The sequence below is a fragment of the Peromyscus leucopus genome, chromosome 6 (assembly GCF_004664715.2).
Source record: "Peromyscus leucopus breed LL Stock chromosome 6, UCI_PerLeu_2.1, whole genome shotgun sequence".
In the NCBI taxonomy this organism is placed as follows: Eukaryota; Metazoa; Chordata; class Mammalia; order Rodentia; family Cricetidae; genus Peromyscus; species Peromyscus leucopus.
In genome coordinates this window covers 9,812,060-9,820,194 of record NC_051068.1, presented here as the reverse complement: position 1 = coordinate 9,820,194, position 8,135 = coordinate 9,812,060, and positions in this window count along the sequence as shown.

Genomic DNA, 8,135 nt, shown 5'->3' with positions numbered 1-8,135 from the left:
ATAACTCCTCATTCAATCCTGTTTCCTCTAGTCCTCAGACTGAAAGCCTCTGAGTCCTCACTCAATGGATCTCAGCTGAACTGCTGCTCAAAAGCCTCTAGTTCCTGGTTCTCATGCTTTATATACCTTTCTGCTTCCTGCCATTACTTCCTGGGATTAAAAGCATGTATTCTTCCCAAGCAAAGAGTGAGCTCTCAAGTGCTGGGATTAAAGGCGTGTGCCACCACGCCTGGCTCTGTTTCCATTGTGGCCTTGAGCTCACAGAGATCCGGACAGCTCTCTGCCTCCTGAGTGATAGGATTAAAGATGTGTGCTACCATTGCCTGGCCTGTGTCTAATCTAGTGGCTGTTCTGTTCTCTGACCCCCAAATAAGTTTATTAGGGTGCACAATGTATTGGGGGACACAATATATCACCACAGGCCCTGTTCCCACACATACCAAAACTGCTGGTGTCTTCAGAGTGTCCATATAAAGTCTTTCTGCTGGCATTAAAACCAGATAACTACCTGCTTATCAGCCTCATTTGCATATCCCACTTTCTTCATGCAAGTGTATGTAACAGATAAATGCATTAATACACGTGAACCTAGTTCAGAGTCGCTTAAACTTAGTTACATGGCTTTTCTACCCTGTCATTTTAACATGAAGAATACATCATTAAGTTAGCCATTTTAGAGTTGGAAGAAAAAAATACTTTTTTGTTGTTGTTTTTTTGGTTTTTTTGAGACAGGGGTTCTTTGTATAGTTTTGGTTCTTGTCCTGGATCTTGTTATGTAGACCAGGCTCACCTCGAACTCACAGAGATCTGCCTGGCTCTGCCTCCTGAGTGCTGGGATTAAAGGTGTGTGCCACCACTGCCTGGCTTTTTTTTTTCTCAAAGATTTAATTTTGAGTGTGTGGGTTCCTGTGGAGGGCAGAAGAGGGTGTCAGGTCCCCTGGAGCTTGAGTTACAGGTAATTGGGAGCTACCCAATGTGGCTCAGGTCCATCACTGAGTCCCCAGTCCCTGTGACCTCTGTTACCATGGCATTAAAGGGGGAGAGCAGGATATTTTTCTCAAGTCAAATCATTATACCAAAGCCTCATTTTTACTTTAAGGGAATACCTAGACCACTTCACATTTTTTGTACCATAGGCCTTTCTTCAAAATAAGGTGTCTTTAGTGTTCTATTGCTGTGAAGAGACACCATAACCATGGCAACTCTTAATAAAGAAAAACACTTAGTTGGGTGGCTTACAGTTCAGAGATTCAGTCCATTATTTTGGTGGAACATGGCGGCACAGCAGGCAGACGTGCTGCTGGAGAAGGAGCTGGGAGTTCTGTATCTTGATCCAGAGGCAACAGGAAGTGAACTTCATGGAACTTGAGCAGAGAAGATCTCAATGCCCATCCCCCACAGCAATACACTTCCTCCAACAAGGCCACACCTCCTAACAGTGCCACTCTCTTTGGGGGCCTTTTTCTTTCAAACCACCACATAAGGTTTTTTTATTTTTTTGTTCATTTATTTTGTTTTTTAGACAGTGTTTGCATGTAGCCACATGGCAAAGTATGGACTTTGATTATGATTATGACCTAAGTAATCATATTTGTCAGTGTGCCATTCCAAAATCCAATGATACTTTATTTAATGTAATTCTTAACATTCACACCATGCCTCCTTCGTTAACACCAATAACAAACTTCACGTGTGTTTATAGGGTTTTAAGTAGATTATATCTTTTAGATAATAGTGAAGATTTTTCTTGTAGCAACCTTTTTAAATAGGAGAAGCAGGTCAGGCACCCATCCTGATAATTCTTCAGTCATTTGGCAAACATCCCCAGAACAGCTATTGTTGCCAGGCGCTATGTGATTGCCTAAGTCAAGGAGCATGGACTCATGCAGATAGTTACAACAGTGGTGTGTGATGGTAAGCGTATCTGGCTTGCCTGTGCCATCATAGAAATGAATGCCAGTGCAGAACAGGGAAGTCTGGAGAGGCTTGCCCTGGGTGTATCTTGATCTGAAAGGATGAGATAGTGTTATCTCAGGTCAAAAATAGAGAAGATGCATCAAGATGTGTGTCTAGTTAGTGTTTCTAGGCTGAAATGACAAAAACCAATGTGGGGAGGAAAGGATCTGTTTCACTTTACATTGTAAGTCCATCACTGAGGGAAGCCAGGGCAGGAACTGGAGGCGGGAACTGATGCAGAAGTCATGGAGGAGTGCTGCTTACTGGTGGTTTCTCTATGACTTGCTCAGTCTGCTTACTTGCTTTCTTTTTGTCTTTACGGGGGGGGGGGGGGGTGTTGTTTTTTGTTTTGTTGTTTGGTTTGATTTGGTTTTTGGTTTTTGAGACAGGATTTCTCTCTGTGTAAAAGCCCTGGCTGTCCTGGAACTTGCTTTGTAGTCTAAGCTGGCCTCAAACTCACAGAGATCTGCCTGCCTCTGTCTCCCAAGTACTAGGATTAAAGGTGTGTGCTACCGCCTCCCGGCTTTAATCTGCTTTTTTTTAAATTACGTTTTGAGATTATAATTTAAATCATTTTTTGAGACTACCATTTTCCCTTCCCTTTCCTCATTCCAAACCCTCCTCTATATCCCTCGTTGTTTTTCAAATTCCTGGCTTCTATTTTTATTAATTTTTGTTACTGAATACATTCCCAAATACATAAGTAAAATCTGCTCAGTCTGTATAATGTTAACCTGTATGTGTGTTTTCAGGGCTGACTTCTTGGTATTGGAGAACCAATTGATGTGTTATTAGGGAAGACCATTTCTCCTGTCTGAGCATACCTGTAGTTGTTTGTATAGGGTTGAGGCCTCATGGAATGTCCCCATTCCATGTTAGCATGTCTGTTGTTCTTGTTCAGCTCATGTTGAGGCAGTCATGTTGGTGACCTGATGGGTGTAAACTTCTGACCTTACTAGGAGACACAATCTCACAGCAAACTCCCAAATCCTCTGGCTCTGACAGTCTTCCCAAACCTACTTCTGCAGTGACCCCTAAGGCTTCACTTCCAGGAGTTTGGTTGTATGTATACTGTTGGGACTGAGCTCCACAATTCTAAATTTTGATTGCTTATGATTTTCTGTAAAGATCTCTGTCACAAAGAGAAGTTTCCTTATCTGTGGGTATAAAGACAAATATTTAGAATGCAGTTATGGGTTCTGCCCATTTGTAAAGTGGCAGTTATAGGTTCTCTCCCAAGGTCCATGACTTCACTAGCCCTGGCTTATTTGGCCAAGTTTCTGGTACCAGGCATGATTTCCCTCTTTTTGAGGGGTCTTATATCCAGTTAGATAGTTGTTGGTTACTGCCTGATATGCATGCCACTACACCCTTAGGGTTATTATGCCACCCATGCTGGTCATTGTTGTGGTTCCTAGGCATCATAGCTAGGTTGGACTGTTGGTGGCTTCCCTCCTTTGGAAGCTTGCCTGGCACCTTCTGGTACCATGAAAGTTAGTCCTCAGGCATTCAGGTCAGTTCCAGCCTAGGGGCCTCTGGGCCCTGTTTCTGAAATACATGATGTTTTCAGCAATAGGAACTTACCTTCCACTTCTGTCTTGGTGGGACAACCAAGGGCGGTAGAAATAGTATGTAATGTTTGGGGAGTCTCTTGGATAATCGTGACCAATAACCCAAAAGAGGGCTTCTCATGTCTGATGTTGGCTTTTGTTAGATTATCTTTGTCTCTTGAGAGCATTGCCAGCCCAGATGGGAAATTGTCATTTAAATTATACGTTTATTTATATGCTGACTCAAGAGTATAAATTTAGGTAGTTAATAGTATGATTCCTTATGACTTTTTCAGAATCCTTCCTGTTTTACCCTCCTTTTCCCTGTGTTTATCAGCCTGCTTTGTTCTAGGTTGCAGGACCACCAGCACGGGTGGTACCACCCACAGTGAGCTGGCTCATCCACATCCATCATCAGTCAAGAAAATGCACCATAGGCTTGCCTATGGACCAAACTGTTGAGGATGTTTCCTCAATTCCCTCTTCCCAAATGACTATGGCTTATGTCACGTTGACATAAAACCAGCTAACACAATGTGCAAATCAAGAACCAGCGTGGGCCTGGTATGCTCCTGGAACTACAAACAGTTTAAGTTTAGCTAGACGAGGTTTTACCACAGGAAAGATCACTGCATTAGTCCATTAGTTTGGGACATAATATGCCTCCCCAGTAGAATCATTACTCTGCACACTGAGGGTTAAAAGCAAAGCTCTTTAATGTGCTCGCCTGGATGGAGCTAATGTCCAAGGAAGAGCCAGCCTCAAACAGAAGAGTTTACTAGCTTGCATACACCTTAGGCTGTGCGTTTTATACATGCTGCCATCCTTAAATCTTCTTGAGGTTCCACATTTCAAACAGTTTAAACTGACAGGAGGCTGGAGTCTGACCACTCGGGCAGATGGGAGATTCACACGGCAGATAGTAACAGAGTTGTTTCTGGAGTTCACCAGTGTTTCCTTTTCAGATAGCTGTTACCCAGGGCGTCTTGCCCACCTGGCAGAATGATGTTTTTCCTGATAAGGGCACTGGGGACTTAATGGCTGGTTCTAAGTCAGGGCTGTCTTTGCTATGGGAACAGAGCCTAACAGCTGGTGAATCCTGGTCAACAAATATTTACATTGTAGAATCCTAAACTGTGCTTCTCTCTAACAGGCCTGGTTAGCAGACCACTTATGTTTGGGGTGTTTTGGAGGCAGTGCTCCTAAGTTCCGCTTGTGTGACTTAATGTCTCCGAAGCAAATACACTAGTAAACCCTTCATACCTTCATTTTTTATTTTATTACTCTGAGTTTCTCGGAAAGCACACCCTCTCCTCTGCAGTAGTCACACCATCTAGTCCAAGACTGGGTGCCCAGGCAAGCCCCTTACCCCCTTAGGGCGTCTTGAGTTCCAAGGACCCTGTGGAGCAGACGATGGCAGGAGCAATGTTGCCTCCCCACGAGCAAAGTCTATCCAGAAATAACCCTAGCACGGACCAGCAGAGCACAGGCAAGACCAGGAATACATGAGACAGCAAGAACATGTCTGTGAGCCTCCAACTCTAGCTCTGCCCAAAGCCACTCCTGAGCTTTTTAGTCATGGAAGCCAAGGAGTGATTCATTTTTGCATAAGCTACTTTGAATGCAATTTCCATCTGGAACTGAAAGATGGCTGGCACACACAGTAATAAGTACCAACAGTGAAAAAAGATTCCATCAAACTTGCGTCTTAAACCACACTTTGTTATCCTGGAAATCCAGGGCAAACGATTTTGTTTTGTTCGTTTCACTTTTGTTTTAGACAAGGTTTTGTTATCTAGCCATGACCCTTAACTAGCAATCCTGTCGGTCTTGAATGCTAGGATTACAGGCGTGGAGAGAATCTTGGAAAGAAAATGATACTAATTTTAGTAATCATTAAATTCCCCAAATACTTGCAATAAGTCTTAGTTTTACACATTCTGACTACAATATCTGTTCTTGATATAAATTTTTTTAATATTATTACAGAAAACACTTATAAAAATAAACAGGAAACTTAGGAAATGCCGGATGTACAGTACATGTGCCTGCGTTTTAACAAAGGTGAGATGAGATCATAGCATGGGCACCTTACTCTTAGACTACTGAGAAATTACTGATCTGGAAAAGGAGTATGTGGGAAACCAGAACCACCAGCTTCAAGCTTTGAAGTGTGAACTCAGCCCTGGAATAATTACATGCCAGATATAGACTATTAGTATGTTAGAAGCCATCATCGGAGAGTGTGGCTTGTGGTTGGTCTTCACCGCCCCTGGGTAGAAAGGCAGGACAACTGCAGCTGGATCAGCAGCGGCGTCTGCTTCTGGATTCATGAGTCTGTCTTTCCATTGCACCACTTAATAAATTATTGACCAGACTTTTGTGGGTTCTCACTTCAGCCACCCACTCTTATATTTCCTTTGAGACAGGGCCTCTTACTAGCCTAGAACTTGCCAACAGCAGCGTAGCCAAAGCTCCAGGATTTCCTTGTCTACCTCCTCCAGCTGACTACTTAGCTTTGTCTATCAACTTGGCACAGCCTAGAGTCATCTGAGAGAGGAATTTGCCTAGCTCAGATTGGTCTATGGACATGTCTGTGGGGGAAGAGGTGTTCTCTTGATTGTTAGTTGATAGAGAAGGGCCCAGTCCACTGTGGACAGTACTGTTCCTAGACAGCTGGTTCTAAACTGTGTAAGAAAACTAGCTCAGGAGCTGGAGAGATGGCTCGGTGGTTAACAGCACCCACTGTACCAGAATTTGGATCTCATCACTCATATGGCAGCTCATAACTGTCTGTAAATCTAGTTCCAGGGGATCCAATGTCCTCTTTTTTTTTTTTTTTTTTGAAGATTTATTTATTTATTATGTATACAGCATGTATGACCAGAAGAGGGCAACAGACCTTATTACAGATGGTTGTGAGCCACTGTGTGATTGCTGGGAATTGAACTCAGGACCTCTGGAAGAGCAGTCAGTGTTCTTAACCTCTAAGCCATTTCTCCAGACCCACAATGTCCTCCTTTGACCTCCATAGGTACCAGACACACACGTGATGCACATACTACATTCAGACAAACATTTACACGCATAAAAATTAATCTTAAAAAATGAGACTTAAAACTGAGTAAGGCAGCTAGCAAGTCCCAGCATCCTTCATGGCTTCTGCTATACTCTTGGCTGTGAAATGAGTTGTTTGGTTGAAAGTACTGTTGTGCCGAATGGTACGTGGGACTACCTTGAGCTCCTGCTGTAACTCCCCTCAGTGATGGACTGTGACTTCTCCTCTCCTAGATTGCTTTTGGTAACTGCCGGGAGCCATCCCTTGCAGTGGGTGTAACAGGGTGTAAGGAGTCTGCGGGAGAAGGAAGTGAGCCAGGCCATGGTGGTCAGGAGAATCTTGCAGCCTGACTGACTAGCAGCCAGAGTGTTTATTTATACAGAATTTAGTTAGCAGGGATACATTCATGATGTTCTAAAACATAGATCATATCATTTTTGGTTTTGGACATGTGTTTCACTTCCTTTTGTTCATCTTTTAGTCATCATTAATAAACTATAACAGAACAGAGTTATCATTTCCAATAATTTCCCTTCAAGTTTTGACATCATTAATAAACAGAGTTATCATTCTTACTTATTAACTCCATGACCCAATTTTTGAGAATCTAGACACATATGACAGCCTGTGCTCAGGCTGGTTGCTTTGGTTGCTTCAAGGACACTAGATCAAAACAAAATCTTCAACTACCCTGGGCATTTTGCCATGTCCCAAGCAGTGTATTATTAACTCTTAGTGGTCAGAGTGCCCAGGAAAAATCCTCAGGCCAAAGCTGCTGTTATTATTCAGATTCTGATATAATATAATCAATGTTCACATTTATATCTTCATAGAATTTGTCTATATGTCTAATCTGGGCATTCTGTTGTTCCTTGGTCATATGACATTATAGTGGCTCTACATGAGCTAACTCTAACAGAGGGAGGTCCTGACACCTCATACTTTTATCATCTTTCCATTCCATACTTTACTTATCAATATGCCTCTATGTAGGGCAGAGTTGTATGCCATGTAATTGTCTGAGTGTACAGTGGGAAGAGGCCTGTATTCTGAACTGTGGACAATTCCTCTAGCCCACTGCATCTTGCTGACCTTTTTAATTTTACTTTGTTTTGAATATCTTGTTCCTGTATAAGTACAGGAACAGATGTTTCAAGAATGTCTCATAGCCTCATAAAGAGACCTGTGGCTTCTTTATGTATCACAATGTCCAAGGCATAAGGAAGACCTTCAAGTAGATAAGGATATCTCCCTAAAAGTGGGGGGGGGGAATAGTATGTTCAGGACATTCCTGGGAGAAGGCATAAATGATTCATAAGGAATTTTCCATCAATCCGACATCTCCAAATCGCACAAATATTAAAAGTGTCCCAAGTATGTACCAGGTGGAGATGAAAACCAAAGGTGGCATGGCAGCCATCATGTGGATCAGCTTTGCTGGATCTTGGTCAAGCAGCTGTGCTGGCTTTATGACTTCTGCCATTCTAATCAGATATGACTGTGCCAGGTAACAGTGGTGTTTGTCTCAGGTACAAAGAAGAAACTAGAAGATTGACACTGGGATTGCAAGG